The sequence below is a fragment of the Taudactylus pleione genome, unplaced genomic scaffold (genome assembly GCF_031769625.1).
Source record: "Taudactylus pleione unplaced genomic scaffold, aTauple2 ptg001356l, whole genome shotgun sequence".
Classification (NCBI taxonomy): domain Eukaryota; kingdom Metazoa; phylum Chordata; class Amphibia; order Anura; family Myobatrachidae; genus Taudactylus; species Taudactylus pleione.
In genome coordinates this window covers 73,889-93,964 of record NW_028285756.1, presented here as the reverse complement: position 1 = coordinate 93,964, position 20,076 = coordinate 73,889, and the positions used below count along the sequence as shown (strand labels likewise).

The window sequence follows — 20,076 nt, the reverse complement described above, 5'->3', positions numbered from 1 at the left end:
TCTAGAAAAAACAGATGCGTCAGAAGCAAAAGGTGATCGAGAAGCCCAAAACACGAATGAATGCCCAAACAACCAAATAGGCCTGACATCCAGGAAACCACCTGCAAATATAAAATAGGTGAGTACAAATTATATTTTGTGACTGTGATAAGGAGGGGGAAGGAAAGAGGGGGGGAGGAAGACTTGACCCGAGGTGAAAACCTGACAAAAAACCTGCAGGATCTTTTCTTTATTTCACGGCATTTTCAAGTTCTTGTATTTATTCATTATTTTTATTTATTTATTTTATTTTTATTTTTATTCTTTTTTTTTTTTATATATATATATATATATATGTTGTCCATAGCAGGATAAAAAACGGGGCAAAATCCCTCGAGACCCCCACTGACACAGTGACGAGTGGCCGAAGCTCCCAAGTCCAAACATCAATATAAGCTAGTCACAGATAATCAGCTCTCCAGCCGGACGTATCTCTTGTAGGCATCGGACTTCCATCTTCCCAAAGTCTTGATTTCCTGCACCGATAGACCAGAGGAAGCAGCAAATGTCGTGGCACCAATTCTGAAAGAATGGGTGCCTTAATCGGAGGCCGACAGCCCAAGGTGAAAGATGCATCGTTGAAAGACCGACCTAAACTGGAATTTCATCAATGGCGAGCCATCTGCATGCATCAACCATGCCCCAGGCAGCAATGGGCGGTAGCCCATGTATGCCGTTGCCAAGCTAACTGGGCAGAGCCTGGCGTCCCCGAAGGGCTTCAGGGAAACCCAGAGTCCTCTGCCCAACTGGTCGGTCTTTGAACGCTGAATCTGACACAGCAGGGTATCCCGTATGATGACATGCGCGAAAGCCAACGAGAGTGGGGCGGAGCGCGATGCTGCAACTAACTCGCTAATGCGAAAAGCCCCATGATAGGCCATCGCATAAGCCACGCTGAACAGGGCAACTTCAAATGAAGAGGAACAGACAACTTCTAAACTTTCAATTAACCTTAACAGCAATGATGGGCCAATAGGACGACGACGATCATCCGATCTAGGGACTACCCGCGCCCAACCCCTAAGGGCCTTTTGAATCAAAAATCCCTTAGTGATATCCCGACGCCCTGTCAACTTACAAAAAAAAGTTATGCCCGCAAGCCTCTGACCCACATAAGCCCTAGTCTTACCGGTATCGAACATGTTCCAAATGAAGGCTAACAACTTGGAGTATCGGGATTTACCTGAAGATCTCTGCTGCTGTAAGAAGGCCTCCCACTGTAGCCACGAAGCCTCGTAGTTCCTCAAAGTCCGCGGGGCCACGGACCGGCGAGCGAGACCTTCCATGCCGGCTCGATAATCTGCCAACAATAAGATGGACAAACATCACCGACAATGGCAGCTGACGGCGGCAGGTCATGAAACCGAGCCCAATCTTGCCTAGATAGTGCATCCGCTACTGAGTTCTCGACACCAGGTACGTGTCGAGCCGTGAACAGCAAATTCAGTTGTAAGCAACGAAGCATGAGCCAAGCCAGAAGGCGCAAAACCGGAGGGGAAGATGAACACTGATTGTTGATCGCATGTACTACCCCCAAATTGTTGCACCAAAAGACAATGGAATGATCTCGCAACCTGATCCCCCAGAGCTCCAAAGCCCACTACAATGGGAAACAACTCCAGCAGAAGCAAATTCTTTGTATGTCCCTTTTGAACCCAATCTAAAGGCCACGTAGAAAAACACCACGAATCGTCAAATATAGAACCAAAGCCCGACGAACCTGCGGCATCGGTGTAGAGATGCAGGTAAATGTTAGATTGGGTGCAAGTAGGCCAAAAATGCACACCGTTGAAATGCAAGAGAAAATATTCCCACACTGCCAAATCAAGCTTGAGTTCCGCCGATAACCGCAAAAAGTGATGCGGCAAGCATAAAGCAACCAAAGATCGCTGCAGCTTGCAACAAAATACCCTACCCATCGGAATAACCCGACACGCAAAGTTAAAGAGACCCAGTAGGGATTGCCCTTGACGCAAGGTAACCTTACCCTTTGCCAAGGCCAAACTAATTGCATCCTGCAGCCGCTTTATCTTCTCCGGAGGCAATCGACAACAGCACTCTAAGGTATCAATCTCTATACCTAAGTACACCAGCCTAGTGGCAGGGCCTTCAGTCTTCTCATGCGCAATTGGGACCCCGAATTCTGAAAAAAGGGAAATTAACGAAAATAGCAGCCGGGAACAACGCGCTGAACCAGTTGGACCGACGCACAGGAAGTCGTCTATATAGTGAGCGAGACCCACCTCCCCGGAACCTGTGCAGACGCACCAATGGAGGAATGAACTAAAGCGTTCGAAAAAGGAGCACGAAACCAGACAGCCCATAGGGAGACACTTATCCAAGTAATATCCGTCTGCCAACTGAAAGCCCATATACCTGAAGGAATCCGGGTGTAAGGGCATCAGCCAAAAGGCGGACTCGATATCTACTTTGGCTAACAGGGACCCTGGACCGGAGGCTTGCACTAAGCCCAATGCCGAATCGAAAGATTGGTAGCGCACGCGACAGAGATCCTCCGCAATGGCATCATTCACTGAAGCCCCCGCGGGATAAGATAAGTGTTGAATCAAACGATAACTCCCTGGCATTTTTTTGGGCACCACGCCCACTGGCGATAGGACAAGGCCAGGAATAGGAGGCTCAGCAAAGGGCCCAACTATGGGCCCCAGACTTACTTCCTTCATAACCTTGACCTTGACCACCTGGGGTAATTCCCTAACGGATTTTAGGTTCCTAGGCGATCCCGAACAAATGGACCCGAAAACAGGGAGCGGAAAACCTTCAGCAAAACCACCACGCAAAAATTCAGCATCATCTCGTAAAGGATACCAGTCAAGCCATTTGGACATGGTATCAAGCCTAACGGGAGATGCAGCCTTACTTAGGGAACACCTCCCCAACACGCTTCTGAGCGGGTGTGGCAGAACCCGTTGGGTCACCACTAGATCCTTTTGAGCAGGACTTGCTGGGGTGCGTCCCATTGCATCGGAGACAGAGGTGACGAAAACGACACCGCCCTCCGTGAGGGCAACTCCCATTGTTAAAGGCATAGCAACGCCCTCTTGCTGTGGTTGCTCCAGGCAACCTCCGCGGATTTGGTGAATAGGATCGCACCTGAAGAACCGTCGCAGGGTCAGACGGAAGCCGCGCAGACTGCGCAACGTCCATCCACACCTCGACGTCTTTGCAACCCAAATCTATGACCAAAACACGGTCCTGTTTCCTACGGAATTCTTCATCATACTGACGCCACGCCATCCCTTTTGACGTCTTAAATAGGCCATGTATTAAATGAAAGTACCGAATAATGTTAAGATATTCAGTCGGTCTGGACTTAAGGTAGCAGGCTGCGAAAACCGAGAAACCGGATAACCAGTTTGTATACGATTTATAGGCCTCTACTCCAATACCCCCTTTTGCGTTTGCGGCCTTAAATGTTTTCTTCGCCTTCCTGGAACTGTCACCAGAAGTGGTGGTGGAACTTGTACTCGACCCCCCACCAGAAGAATCATGGTACTCACCGGAAGCAATAGCAGCACTCTCAACTGGAGCCACCGCAGGCGTGACAGGTCTCGCAACCAAAGGCTCTTCCTCCTCGCTGCTGTCTGAAAAAGAAGAAGCAGAAGCAGCAACCTGCAATACATCAGAGAGCTGACCCCCACTCGCCGACCTAGCAGTGGAAGGCAAAGATACTCCTGTAGAAGGGGCGGGAGCCAAAGTGAGGCCGCAAACTTGTCCTAACTGCTGCACGATAGGCCCCAACTGCGACTGAACGGCGGTTACCGATGACAGAGCAGTCGGGACCCCGGCCCCAGCACTATTCCCTGACTGTTGTGACAAGAGCGGGGTCAAAGCGCCAACTAATGACACTAATAAACCAGCGATAGCGCCAGCGTCAAATTGCTGAGAGACCCCAGCAGTTGAATTGTCTGACCCCACTACACCTAACAATCCAGGAGCCCCTGGCAACATAGAGGAGACAGCAGCTCCAGGCATGAGGGATCCCATGCCATTAGCATCCTGCAAGCCTGCAGTGCTGTGAGCTGCTGCCCGGTGACCATGTCTCCTGTGTCTGTGTAAAGATGGGCGCTGGCCACACCCATCCGCACACAAAATGGGCGCGGGTGCAGGAGCCATTACAGGCTCTCGTCTACCCCGCTTATGTGCCCTTTTCTGTCCCCTCGCCGGTAGTACTTCACTACCGACGCTATCTAATCCAGCCGCGGAGAGAGTCAGGCACACACGCGCCCGCTCTGGGCACGCAGCTCCTCTCCGGCGGCTGCACGTGTCTGACGCGGGGATAATGCCGTGCCCGCCTGACGAGAAGGTCGGGAGGAGCGGCGCGGCGTCTGCGCATGGGGCATAGAAGGAGCCGGCGGGGACACAGTAGCAGGAGCCCCGCCCGGCAAGACAACGCCCGACAAGCGGGCCGGGACAGATCTTGCGCGCTGAGACCGCAGAGACATTCCCCCAAAGGGCTAGAGACGAGGGAGACTATAAGCCACTTCAGGTAAGAACGCTGGCTTGCAGACCCTGGGCAACACAATTTATAAAATGAAAAGGTGAACAACAGGGAAAGGAAGAGAAGAGGGGAGCAAAAGTAAGAAGGAGAGAAAGAAGCTAGTAAACTAGAATGAATTTATCACAAAGCGATAAATATGCACTCAGTGTAAATGAGCAAAATAGAATGACTTCCCTGCTTGCAGATCAAATCAAAGAGGCAGGAATAATATACATCACTGACCTAAATCTCTCTAGACCCCTCCCTAAAGATGATGCACACCAATCAAACTGCTACCCGTGCTGTCCGTCAACCTACAAACACAACCCCCTAACTAGTAACTCATTCCGTCCCTGACTTGAGGTTTATGAGCCTTCAGTTTTAAGGCAAAACTTCAGTTATCTTTTGCTTCTGGGCACAATGCAGGGGAGAAATTATGGCAACTTGCCTTCAACGCTACATCGGTCTCTTTTGACAGTAATCTGTATGCTCCACCCTCCACGGAAAGTGGTATGGGACAAGATGGTGCAAATCTCTGAGAATTGTGTCTTTACGCCCCAGTTCCTGTCCATTTCACTGGGAAGTGGGTGGGATTCAGGAAAGTGACCTACACTCATCAGAGGCCGCAACTGGAGACTACAGGTCATTTTGCCCTTCACCTCAAATTCTTCCCCTTGTTAGCGATACCCACAGTTGGAATAAGGTATCTGGCACCTAGTGATGTCCTTTGTCCTCTGAGACATCAACCTGTAGCTGCAGTAAGTTAACACCGTGTTTTATCATTCTGCTTATGAAAACAGCCACAAATATACTGTATGTAGCAAATGCAAAGACATCGCCATGATAGTACCTGCTAAAATCAGCATTCATCAGTGGCAAACACAGGATTTCCAGAGGGGGGGTTTCCAAATGCTTAATTATAGACCGAGTGTGGCCTGTCAATGAAGAGGGCAGAATTAGTACTTAACCAGCTTTAATACGCGTCATACAAAGTGTATTGTGTGTGATAATCACAGCATATACAGGACCAGTGATCACAGTAAGTCATTAGATGCGGCAGTAGGGCCATCCTGCCTGAGCTGAATGTTTTTATTTTAGATGTGGGCAACATTCCAGACTATTGGAGCAAGTCCGGGAGCCTGGAGGAGCAGCAGAAGAACCTAGCATTGCCCGGGACATATATGTACATATTGGGCTCTATAGCAGTGCATTTCTAACAGTGCATGTTTTCCAGATCTTCTAGTTGGTGCACAGCTTATTTAGTACTGGCTGATACATGTTAAAAGATCCATAGGTGGTGCTAATTATTTAATTTGTGATACTGAGAAGAACATGCAGCACTAGTAACAATCTATTATATTACTATTTCTATTGTGGTCATGGTGTGGGCTGGGGAGGGTGGTTTCCAGGCAGATGGAAACCCCCCCTGCATTTGCCTATGTTCATTATCCATAGAGGAAATTATTCTATTCCATTGCTGAAAATGCTCATTGCAGGAGATGCACACACCTATAGCACTGTGCCTTAAGCTGGGTACAAACCTAGTAGATATATCTGCAGATGATGGCTGTTCATACACACTGAACAGCCATCACTGCCATCTGGCCGGGGGTCCTGCTGGCCAGGGAGTTGCGTCACAAGCCCCCCACTCACACACCCCCCAGCGTCCTGTGGAGCAAGTGTACGGACGGTCGTCTGATACATCTGCCATCAGCTATATTGCACAGCCGACGTGATATGTCTGTGAACAATGGCCGACGAACACACAATATATCTTGCCCCTTCAGTTGAACGGCCGATATGTCGGCCAGTCTGTACCCAGCATAAGTCAGCTGCCTCTACTGTCATATGGATATTTAAGGGGAAATTCACTTCTCTGTAAATATGATATAATTATTTTCTTCATACATATTTAGAAGGATCTCAAAAACTGTAATAAAATTTTTTTCAAATAAGACAAAAATAACATTGATTTTTCTGCTTTATATAAACTAATGCAGTGATGGTCAGTAATGCCAGACTTTGGGGGTGTTCTGTTTGTGAGTCTATGTAATAGATGTGAAGAACCTGGATAATTTTAAAGTGATAAAATAACAAAGTAACCTTTGGAATCTGAGTCTTAAAACAGTTTGAGCTTCTGCCTCCTCGGCCCCAGGCATGTTATTTCACTGCAGAAAGCAATTGCATTAAATAACCGTGGCTTTCCTGACAGAAAATTGTTCTTTACCTTTAATTTAAGAGCCTGCGACTCCTCTATTTGTTGAATTTGTAGCATATCCCTTCAGGGCACTTAAATTTGTGTCGACAGAATCTGTGAGAAGTAAACGGATTTCAGCAAGTAAGGTAAATCGTTCCAAATCACAGTGTCACTTTATCCTTGCAAATTGTTAGCTTTTACTCATTGCATTTCTCTATATGAATGTGTTTCTCCAATCGCTCCTCCAGCTTGTCACAAATCAAGGCCTGGCTCACATCTGTTTTAGCATAATCATAGTTTTCTTTTAAATGTAGACGTCCGAGAAACTTCTCTGTCCTTCCTTAGATAAATACCTTCTGTATATGGAAAGCTACAATTCCTGCTGAAGCGCCAATTTTTAGTTTCCAGTAGAGGTTAGTAGTAAAATCTGTGGATTGTAAACTCTCATGGCCAGGGCACTCTCTACCATCTTCCTCCTGTCTGCACCTTCTATGTCAACCTTGTGAGTACGTGTTCTGCATTTATGTATGACTTGATTTTGTGTATAATTTGTTATACCAACAGTATAGGTGGTGGTGATGTGATGATGATAGTGATAATGATGATGGGAATGATTACGGAGGTGGTGGTGATGTGATGATGATGGTGATAATGATGATGGGAATGATTACGGTGGTGGTGGTGGTGATGATAATAATGATGATAATTATGATAGGGATTGTGATAATAATGATAATAGTGGTGGTGATGATTATGATGATATTCGCGATGATGACGATGATGGTAATGATGATGATGATAGTACTGATGGTAATGATGTTGGTAGTGATGATGATGATGTTGGTAGTGATGATGATGATGGTGGTAGTGATGATGATAGTGGTGATGATAGTGATGATGATGATGATGCTAATGATGGTGATGAAGGTGATGATGATGGTAGTGATGATGGTAGTGATGATGATGATGTTGGTAGTGATGATGATGATGATGGTGGTAGTGATGATAGTGGTGGTGATGATAGTGATGATGGTGATGATGGTGATGTTGGTGGTGATGTTGATGATGATGATGGTGGTAGTGATGATGATGATGATGATGATGGTGATGTTGATGAAGGTGATGATGGTAATGATGTTGGTAGTGATGGTGATGTTGGTAGTGATGATGATGGTGGTGATGAAGATAATGATGATGATGGTAATGATATTGGTAGTGATGATGGTGGTGATGTTGGTAGTGATGATGGTGGTGATGAGTGATGATGGTGATGCTGACAAAGGTGGTGGTGTCATGAATCACGTGCAGCTGCTGCCCGGGCACTGATCGCTACAAACTGCTGAGAGTCTCAGAGCTCGCTGCAACTCCACGAGGGCAGGTAGTACTAGGAGCCCTCTATGAGACGGATTGGCGGGTGATTGAAAAACAACTAATAATACTGACTATGGCCCTCATTCAGAGCCGTACGCTCTGAGCAGAGCGCACGCTCTGAATGAGGGCCGGCCTCCATGAAAATGGAGCGTCCTCCTGGACGCTCGTATAGCTGTGGGTCACCACCCACAGGCTATACGAGCGTGCATTTTGATGGCCGCGATGGTCGTGACCATCGCGACCATCGAAATTGCGAGCCGGAGCCTGCGGTTGAGGTTTTCAACCGTAAGCTCCGGAGTGATTTTGGCTCTATCAGAGCCAAAATCACTCCCACTGACATCACTAGTGATGTCAGTGGGCCGGCTTCTGACGTGAGGCGTTCCCGTGGGAACGCCACCGTCAGGGAGGCACGCCTACCAAAGGGGGCGTGCTGTCAATCAACATCGACAGCACGCCCCCTTTGATCAGACACAACGAGCGAAGGACTTTCCTTCGCTCGTCGCGTCTGGCGCATGCGCACGACGGAGCTCCCTCCGTCGTGCGCATGCTCAGTCCATAACATCGACCCACTTGCGAGCGGACAGCCGCTCGCGAGTGGGTCTGAATCAGGCCCTATATGTGTATTCCCTCCGCTCCTTATTTGTAACATACAGCTGACTTTGATGCAGCTGATAACAAGTATACAGTTCTAACATCTGAGACTGTAATAATGATTGTCTGAGGATTTCTCCACAAAGACTTGCTGATGCTGGTTTTTTACATGTGATTGCAACAATTGTTGTTTCCATTAGAGCTTTTTAACTATACAAAATAAGCCGCAACCAATTGAAGAAACTTGAAATAATTATCACAAGTTGCATATTCTAGGATTTAATCCCCTCGCTATGTGAACAGAGGAGTCTTATATAATTTAATACATCCAGAACACTGATCATATGCAGTTGGTGCATCAAGTGTAATAACTATACGTATATTTGGTTATATAGGTGCATAATTCGTACCAAGATATATCCATCTGATACCATTGCTCGAATTTAGTTTTTTATATGTAATTTTTTATATGTACTTTTTTATGTGTATTTTATTAAATTGTGTTTTGATTACATTTTTATATACTTGTGGTTATCATTCACGCAATTTTTCCATTCGTGGGTAATCATTGTACAAATTGAATACTAAGCGCTGCTGTGTTTTTTCTTGAGTATCTTTCTTGTTATAGATGGTGGCAACTATCCTGTAGCAGCTGCTGGTTAATTATTTGTATTTGGTCCTCTGCGTTCCATTTTTCTCAGCGCCAGGGGTATTTCCATATATACACACCACTTCATGATGACAACACAGACACTGAAATTTCCCAATAACAATATTATCCACAACAAAATATGTATAACAGTATATACTGTAAGAGAGGAAAAAGACAAACAGGGATGCACAGGCCACATACAGGGGTCTATGTACTAAGCAGTGATAAGAGACAGAGTGAAAAGTGATAAGTAAGTGATAAGGTGCCAGCGACCAATCAGCTCCCAACTATCATCTCACAGGCTGTGTTTGAAAAATGACAGTTGGGAGCTGATTGGCTGGCACCTTATCACTTCCTTAACACATTTCACTCTGTCTCCTAACACTGTTAGTACATAGACCCCACAGAATGAAACAGCCCCTGTTGAGGAGAAAAAGTGAGGACATCTCAAAACTACAATTATAAAGATTAAAACGAAAGGTTAATGGTATATATTCCTCTATATATGGGTAGCTGGGATTATGTGTGGAAATCACAATATAATAATACTATTGCTAGAACACACAAGATGGTTGCTTCCAGGCAATGGGAACAGTTTCAATTCTGGAAAATATCATTGTTTTCTGTTCCTTCTCTTCATCTTACCGTAACCCCAGCTCCCATCCCTTCCCACCTTTTCTCCAGAATTTGTGATTATATTGTATGACGCCATTGTACAACTCGTATAGAATACGTGGGGGCTTTATCTTCCCTCATAATGGGACTGAATGCCCCAAACAAGGACAACAACATAGGTATCAATCCCTCTAGTATCCTCAAAAGAGCAGAACAGGGAACTTGGAAGTTGATGACCGGTCAACATAGCTCTACAGTGCCTTGTAATTGATTTAATTAGAAACCATGCATTTCTTTTTCTTTTTTTTAATTATAGTTACTTTTTTATAACGCACCTGGATATATATATTTTTTTTTTGCTTTCTTTTATAATAAAATTAATAGAGACAATTGCAAGAACAAAACATAATATTTTAGAGAAACCTTATTTTTATAATTAATTGCAACAGTCAACATTAATAATAGAAAAAGCAAACAGAAACAAAGAGTTTTCCTTTAAAGTCTCTATAAGCCTGAGCAGTAAATTATTCAAATAGATTCAGTGCAGAAAAATTACAGAATCAGCTGAAACAACTAAATCATCAAGAACTTGTAGAAAGAATTCCCCATTATATTACTACAACGGTTCATTTTTTATCTTGTAATTAATTTTGCAATCACGACGTGGTAGGCAGCAGGTATAATGCTTTCATGTTCTTGCTACAAGGAAAGTTCTGATTCAGCTATCGAAAAAGACTGCGAAAAACAAGTCCTTTGGATTACACACAATGGGCCTGATTCAGACCCGCTCGTGAGCGCAAAGCGCTCGCAAGCGGGTCGATGCGCGGCATGCACAATGCGCATGCGCGAACCCCAGAGCAAGTGAGAACCGCTCGCTCCGGGGCTCGCTACAAAATGGGGCGGCTGTCGATGTTGATCGACAGCTTGCCCCGTTTTGTAGGCGGGGAGGAGGGTGGCTGGACAAACGAAGGCGTTCCAGAAGGAACGCCTGCCGTTTGAGGGTGGCCCTACTGACATCATTTGTGATGTCAGTAGTGAACGTCCTGCTCTATTAGAGCAGGAAGTTCACTCGGGCTTGTGGGAACCGGGATCCTACCACAAGGGTCTCGTCGCAAGACGATGGTCACGATAATTGCCCGACCTTATCATTAGCTGGTTATTGTTTCCAACCTTAAATATGGCTGTGTCATATTCAAAGCAGACTTCCATGGAGCAGAGTCGGATTTAGACCTCTTGGGGTCCTAAGCAAGAAACCTATTTGAAAAGAAACCTTCCTTCCTTAAACATTCCCCCTAGTAAGTCAATGTATGCCAAATCCACCCCCTCCCCTGTACATGTGTGGCACTAGATCAGCTGTGTACGTGAGGACTGGAGAGGAGCGCTGGACTGCAGTGAAGATAATAGCTCCCCCTCCCCAAATCTGTTGTTAACTTATACCAAAGTGAGGCTTCCAACTTCTCTGTGCTTTCTCCCCAGTCCCGAGCCCCGGCTCCTTTGCCATGCTGCACAGCTATCATTGCGTCATCAGATGCAACACTGTTGGATAGCTGTGGTGTGTCTGATGCTACAGTGAAGTTTGTGGCCACTGGCCAGACTCGGCGCTAACTCTTTCACTAAGAAGCCGCAGCGGGCCATGACAGGTAGCGTTCAGCCCCTCTTCAGTAGGAGTATGTGGGAATGCATAGGAAACGTACTATCTATAACGCCTTATAGGCTTGTACTAATATATACTACCATTATAAAATGATAGAGCTTGCATAATAATCAGCGTATATATAAGAATACACAGAGCCTGATCGTGAGTAAGACGGAATCCTAAATATGAAAGGGTCTAACAGATACCTGCAAACTGCGTACGCACCATAGAAAGCAAACACCAGCTGCGCATTATCCACACAATGCCTAAGCACATGTAGGATAATTGATAGATTGACCCAGCTATTGCCCACGCTGTCCATGAAATGGGCACTTATGGGTGGCAACTGGACAGCGACCCAGCCATCGAACGGACCTGTATCATGGGAGTGTGGTGGCCTTTGTAGGCCGAATTCCATGATCATTCGCAGCGCATGGGTGGAGATGTGACACCTGTTTCAGATATAAGTTTTGCACCCAGCATGGGTGTGAATGCTATATGAATGCTATAATACACACTACACTGATCAATGCTACACTGCACACACCGAGCTATATTTTGCCCAGCTTCCACTACGTTATGCTCTGCTAAGCCCAGCATCCTCCAGCATGGTGCAAATATTTTTAAGAAAAACAAAAACTGTCTACGATTAAGGAAAGTTAAAATGAAACGAGTATTAGGCTTAATATTTGGCTTTCCAGATGTTGGTGTGTTCTATACTTTTGTCCGCCTTTGAACATAGGACCTGATTCAGAGCCGCTCGCAAGTGCTGTGTGCTCGCAAACGGCCTGATGGTATGCGTACGCGCATGCGCATGCTTCGTTATGGGCATGCGCAAACTACTCTGTGCGATCGCAGCCCCCTTGCTCACCCAGCAAAGACAGCCCAGTGAAATGAGTGACAGGAGAGGCCATTTGTGGGTGGTAACAGGGGCAGGACACTAATAATGGGGGAGTGGAGGTGCGAACGCAAGCGTGCCTGAGTGTTTCCATGCCGTTTTTAAGGCATGCATAATTAACAGGCAGCGTCACAGTACACAACACATGCCTGGTTTTTACACTGAAGTCCTCGCAGTGCTTGCGGTAGGGTAAGGCAACCACAAGCGATGCGATCGCATCCGATGGTGCTCGATGTACCAATGTTTTAATACACTGGAGATGACGTGCGCTAGTGGGCCTCTCTACATACGCCAGTGGGTGTCTGCATACACAGAGCGATCGCTCGCACCGCCAAAGTGGGTGTGCTTATGCCTTGGCGAGCGAGCGTTTCCCATGGCGTCACTTTGACAAATTTACATATGAAGAAGACCCGGGTAACTGCAGACCTGGGTCCCATCCGAACGGCGCTGACCCGAGGATAACCCAGGTCAGCGTCGCAGTATAAAGGGGTCTGTCCCAGGTCTGATTCGGGTTGGAAAAGTGGGCCTGATTCAGACCCGCTCACGAGCGGTATGCGCTCGCAAGCGGGTCGATGGTGGCTCAGTGCGCGAGACCCGGATAGCGATGGGCAAGTCATCGCTCCAGGCCCCCCACCAAAGGGGACGTGCTGTCGATTTTGAGTGACAGCACGCCCCCTTTGGTGGGCGGGCCGGGGGGGTGGCTGTCCAGACGCAGGCGTCTGGGGCCGGCCCCACTGACATCACAAGTGATCACAAGTGATGTCAGTGGGAGTGCTCTCGGATCTGTTAGAGCCGAAAGCACTCTAGTGCTTGCAGCAACGAGGCCCTACCACAAGGGTCTCGTCGCAAGCCCGATGGTCGCGATGGTCTTGACCATCGCAACCATCTTCCTGGCCGCTCGCTATAGCTGTGGGTGGTCACCCACAGCTATGCGAGCGGCCAGGAGGCCACTCTAAAACAACAGAAGGCCGGCTCTGATTCAGAGCGAGCTCTGTCAGAGCGTCCGGCTCTGAATCAGGCCCTGTGTTCCAAATCCCGGGTCAGACCCTGGACTTTGGTGTAAAAGGGGTATAAGTGACTTTGGATGCAGAATCGATGCATCACAGACGCTAAATTATGATACAGCTACAAATATCTGGGAATCACTACCAGTGGAGGAAAGGCTAAGTAGCGCTATGTTTCTCATGTCATATGGTACAGAAAGGATAGGTAAATGAGGACACATCAATAGTTTTTCTAGATCCTTCTGTTTTTCAGCAATATCAGCAGGTGTAGTTTCTTATCTTTGTAGCCTTTGGATATTACACATAGATACTGTGTCTGTGATACAATGTTATATGAAGCAGCTGTACTATATGCCATGTGATCTGAATATGGGTAACCCTTAGGTGGCTGTTATTTATGCTGAATGAGGTCGTCTTCCATGCATGCATTTGAGCATCTGAACTTTACTTGTGCTTAGGAGTTGTGGAACACAGGGCCTGATTCAGCAGAGGACGGAATTGCAAAGTCGCACACAAGTGGCTTTGCAATTCCATCCAGCAAAAATGCAAATGCAGCAGGAGGTGTCTGATACCTCCTTGCTGGATCTGCGATCGCAGCGCTGGGACCAAAGTCGCAGGCTGGGATCACCATCTCGGCCATCTGTCGCAATGGTTGCCTCTTTGGTCAGGCTGCGGTATCTGAAGCTTACTGCACCCTGTCAGCCTGCAAGGCCAGGAAGTCTGAGTCCATGAATGCAGATCCTGAATTGACAAATCCAGGAAAATTGTGGTAACAGGCCCCCATTTCCAGGAACACAGGCCATCCCCACCCCGCAAATGTCTTTGCCTGTCAATCAGGCAGAGGCATACTGGGGCCTGCGTGTGATTTTGCAGGACCTGTTCTACACATAATCAGGAAACTGTGGTCATCATATAGTGGGAAAATATGCCTTGTGTGGGAAATGGTGGCATCAGATTGTGCAGTCGCACATAGGGGGCAGGGCCAGCCAGCGCCTGGAAGCCTGGCAGTGCACGGAGCACTCTGTGAATCTCTATACAAGGCAGGGTGCCAACCTGTAGTGTCCATGGAGCCCTTGCTCCTGGCTAGCAGGGTGCCTGGGGTAATGACGGTGAGGCAGCGTCCCAGCCCTGCGATATGTGAGGTGTCACCGGTTGCACACCCCTAGTTATGCCCCTGCAAAATAAATCCCTTCACAGGTAAATACAAAATAAGGTTTTATTTTGACCAAATTATTTTATCTCAGAATTCTAGAAAGTTTTACCAAATTATAATACTAAAGAGAGGGTTCAAAAGGATTTAAGCATAATAATCTAACACTGTGTTTAACATAAGTTCATATTGAGCTTTTAAATTTGTGATATAAATGCATTGGCTAAGCATGAAATGGTCCTTGTTACAACTCTCCAGGGAAGTTTGGTTATGGGAGCCCGGGACTCGGGATGCCGGGTGTCAAAGGACCAACAGCAGCATCCTGATACTGAGAATCCCAACAGGTGATATGTCAGTTACTAACCCTCCCCCCTTCACCTTCTAACCCTACCTCTCCTTTTCTGCACCCTAACACTTCATACCCTGCACCCTAACCCTCCCCCCTTAGTGCCTAAACCTAACCCTCCCACCTTAGTGCCTAAACCTAACACTCCCTCCTTAGTGTCTAACCCCTCCTGTCCACAGCCTAAACCTAACCTCCCCCCTTCCGCAGCCTAACCCAGGGGTTCCTAAACCTAACCCTCCCCCCCAGCAGCTAACAGCTAAGGGCAGCTGCTATACTTACAATCAGGATGCTGGCTTTTGGGATCCCGGCATCGGCATCTCCACTCATGTCGGGATTCCAGTGCCAGTCTTCTGTCTGCGGTTTGGAATTCTGGCACCGGGATTTCACCAGCCGACATTCAGATTAGAGATGTGAGCCGACCCCCATGTTTCGGTTTTGGTTCTGGATCTGTATCTCCACTGGATTTGGATCTGGATTGGTTTTGCCAAAACCTCTCTTCCGTGTTTTGTTTTTTGTTTTTGGATCTGAATTTTTTCTTTAAAAAATAATAAAAACAGCTAAAATCACATAAAATGGGCCTGTTTTTGTTCATACAGTATTATTAACCTCAATAACATTTATTTCCACTCGTTTGACCACCTCACAGCTAACAATATTGATTTTTTTTCATCTAGTTAAGGGTCAAAAGTTTGCATTCAGCTAGCTGGCTCAAAACTGAGTGATAAATAGAGTTGAGGACTGTGTTAACGTGATGGTTGGGGTAGATTGAAGAATTGATAATTGATACAGTCACTGACTGAAGGAGGAATTGATAGTTGATAATTTGTGCAGCCACTGGCTGAAGTAAGAATTGATAGTTGATAGTTGGCGCAGCCACTGGCTGAAGTAAGAAGAGTTGATACTTGATAATTGGTGCAGCCACTGGCTGAAGAATTGATAGTTGATAGTTGGCACAGCCACTGGCTGAAGTAAGAAGAGTAGATACTTGATAATTGGTGCAGCCACTGGCTGAAGAATTGATAGTTGGCGCAGCCACTGGCTGAAGTAAGAAGAGTTGATACTTTATAATTGGTGGAGCCACTGGCTGAAGAATTGATAGTTGGTGCAGCCACTGGCTGAAGAATTGATAGTTGGCACAGCCACTGGCTGAAGTAAAAAGAGTTGATACTTGATAATTGGTGCAGCCACTGGCTGAAGAATTGATAGTTGGCGCAGCCACTGGCTAAAGTAAGAAATGATAGTTGATAGTTAATTGCTGATGCAGCCTCCGGGCTGAGAAGTCGTGGAATACAGAGCTATTATTAGGAACCAGTCCTGCAACAGCCTTGAGGGCTGGAACGCTTGGCAAGTTGCGGCCGGTACAGCCTTGAGTGCTGGTGAGGAGTGACGACAGGTGGCCTTTGGGCCCTGAAGCAGGATGCGGCCTTTGGGTCGTGTAGCAGCCTTGAGGGCTGAGAACCCTTGGTTAAATGTCAGTGTTGTGCGACTTGTGCCACCGGGTTGACACAAGTAGCAGTACACTGGCTTGCGTACACTTGACGTTAATGTAAGGCTTGTGCAGCCGGGTTGACACAAGCGGCAGAACGCTGGTTTGCGTACACTCTACGCTGCAGTGTGACTTGCGCCGCTGGGTTGACACAAGCAGCAGCACACTGGATTGCAAACACTGGGTGCCGAGGTGCGGCTTGTGCCGCCTGGATGACACAAACGGCAAGTGACTGAAGTGCACACCATGCCACCTGGATGACACAAATGGCAGGAGCAAAATAACGCAGACTGGGGAACTGGATACTTTGACTTGAACAGGAGATGCACAGCAGAACCGGCGGAAACATGTGTGAACGCTGTCACCAGCATCTGAGCAACGCATCAGCAAGGTAGAAAAAGGAGGATGCACCAATCTTGTTCCAGCAGAGGAGATGTCAACCAGATGGCCACCCCATCAATTTGGTGGTTCAGAATTTTCTTTAAAAAAAATGAAAGGGGCATGCAGGAGATGCTGTCTGTGGCCATTACAGTTTCTGGACATTCATAAACCATAACATTAAAAATGTCAGGCAGCAATGCCCCAACCAGCAAATAATGGAAAGGAAAGAGGTGCAAGATGGAATTGTCCTTGGGCCCTCCAACCCACCCTTACTGTATGTTTTATATATGAAACAGGACATTCACACTTTAACAAACCAATCACTTCAGTGACAGGGACTGATACTTGTGGCTGAAATGATTGGTTTGGTGGACCCCCCACAAAACAAGCTGCCAATGCGCAGTGGACATTGGTGGCAATGATCCCATACACAAACTGGCTTTACAACATAGGTAAAATCAGATGTCGTCATCGTCATCCCCATCAGTGTGTACATCCTCTTCTTCTTCACACAATATTAATTCGTCCCCACAGGAATCTATCATTACAGACGCTTCTATAATTTTTTTACTTAATTGCTGGTAAAGGTCTTCCTCGTGGAATTTGTAATTCATTTTGATGAACATCATCTTTTCCACATTCTGGGGAAGTAATCTCCTACACCGGGGGTGTGCAACTTAAGTAAAGCAAAGCCAGTTTGTGTAAGGGACTCCAAATTGCCTCTTTTTCCTGCCAGTAGTGAAACGAACTGTCTGACATGCCTAGTATTTGGATGTTATCCCATTCTCTAAATGGTGACCGTCTCAAACAATGTCATGGTAGACATGTCACTCATTGTAGGCAGTTCTTTCATACCCAACCAGATGTCATTAGTTTTTGCTGACTTATCTGCATCACCACCAGCAGTGGGTCTCTTAGGAAAATGTAGTTTTTTTCCTGGCAGCTGCAGAAACTGAAGGAGGAGATGATGCTGGGTCACGTGCCACCGGAGCTGACAATTTTTTCACCACCAGCTCTTTGCATCTTTTCAGATTTATGTCCATTGGAAAGAAAGACACAAGGTATGACTTAAACTTAGGATCAAGTATGGTCGTCAATATATAGTGATCTGAGGGGGTCATTCAGACCCGCTCGTGAGGAAAGTTCGCTCGCTAGCGGGTCGATGTTGTTAGACTGCGCATGGGAGCTCCGTCATGTGCATGCGCGAGACCCGGCAAGCGACGAGAAATACATCGCTCGGGGTCTCGCACCAAAGGGGGCATGCTGTCAATGGTGACTGACAGCACGCCCCCTTTGGTGGGTGTGCTGGGGGCGTGGCGGCCAGTCGGAGGCGTTCCCATGGGAACGCCTACCATCTGAGTCCGGCCCCACTGACATCAGTAATGATGTCAGTGGGAGTGACTTTGGCTCTGATAGAGCTAAAATCACTCCTGGGCTTGCGGCAGCGAGACCCTACCGCTCGTCGCAAGCCCGATGGTCACGATGGTCTTTGACCATTGTGACCATCATCATGGACGCTATAGCTGTGGGTGGTCAGCTATACGAGCGTCCAGGAGGACACTCCATTTTCATGGAGGAGGGCCCTGATTCAGAGCGAGCGCTCTGGTCAGAGCGTCCGGCTCTGAATCAGGCCCTGATTTCAACAGATTGATGACCCTTGGATCCTGGCGAAGCAAATGAACGGCTTGATCAACAAGTGTGACATACTTAGTGGAATCACTCCATTTTTCAGCTCCTCCTTCAGTTTTTCCAGCTGCCTTTGGAAAAGTCTGATTAGGGAAATAACCTGACTCAAGCTGGCAGTGTCTGAACTAACTTCACATGTGGCAAGTTCAAAGGGTTTGAGAACCTTGCAAATAACGTAAATTATTCTCCACTGCGCTTGACTAAGGTGCATTCCTGCTCCTCTCCCTATGTCATAGGCCATAGTGTAGCCTTGGATGGCCTTTTGCTGCTCCTCCATCTGCTGAAACAAATAGAGGGTAGAATTCCACCTAGTTACTACCTCTTGCTTCAGCTGATGGCAGGGCAAATTCAACCATTCTTGCTGGTTCTGCAATCTCTGACACGTAGTTGCTGAATGTCGAAAATGTCCAGAAATCTTTTAGGCCACCTAGTGCATCTCCTGCACGTCCCTGTCATTTTTTTAAAAATGTTGTACCACCAAATTTATTGTGTGAGCAAAACATGGGATGTGTTTGAATTCGCCCACATGTAATGCTTGCACAATATTGCTGGCATTGTCAGAAATCACAAATCCCGAGGAAAGTCCAAGTGGGGTAAGCCATTTTGCAATGATTTTCCTAAGTTTTTCTAAGTGGTTCTCAGTGGTATGCCTCTTAGTGAAACTGGTGATACACAGAGCAGCCTGCCTCTGAATGAGCTGGCATTTGTTAGATGCTGCTGTTTGCACTGTTGGAGGCAATACACATACCCAGTGGGCTGTCACAGACATGTGATCTTTAGTTTGTCCTGTCCCACTTGTCCACATATCTGTGGTTAAGTGGACAGTGGGCACAATGGCATTTTGGAGGACATTAATAAGGATTTCTTTTAATGTCCTTGTACAGATTGGGAATTGCTATTCTAGAGAAGTGGAATCTAGAAGGGATATTGTAGTGGGGACACTGGACCTCCATTAACTGTGAAAAAACCCACTGTATTAATGGCAGATACTGGACACACATCTAATACCAGCATAGCTGTTATGGTGTCAGTAATCCGCTGTGCAACTGGGTGTCTGCTGTCATACTTGTTCACCATTGCAAAGGATTGTTTGACAGTCAATTGTTTGGTTAAACTATAAGTAGTATTCATCCTGGTCCCCTTCTGGGATGAAGATCCACTCACAGCAACAGCAGGCGTAGCACTCAAGGATCCTTCTGAGGAACCATGGATAGGAGAGGAGTCAGTTATTTTTATGGAATTGGATGCAGGACTACTTCCAATCATGAATGAGGATGTTGATGATGATGCAGGTGTTGGTGGTGGAGAATACAGGCGCTTGGATCCAGATAAAAGGGAACAGTTAGGTGACACTGGACTAATTGTTGTTCGGTTTTTTGTCCCCAAAGTTTTGGAATTTGAAATATCCTTTCCAATTGGATGAATGCGCTGCAAGTGACGTAACAGGGAGAAGGTTCCTAGATGGTTAAAGTCCTTACCTCTACTCACTGTTGCATGCAATGATTACAAATGGCTTGGCCAAG

At 46.7% G+C, this 20,076-nt stretch overlaps 1 pseudogene; it reads right to left on the bottom strand.

Moving 5' to 3' along the window:
* Window positions 1-449: 449 nt before the first annotated feature.
* On the bottom strand, window positions 450-2,888 carry LOC148443007 (uncharacterized; annotated as a pseudogene).
* Between the last annotated feature and the right edge of the window lie 17,188 nt (window positions 2,889-20,076).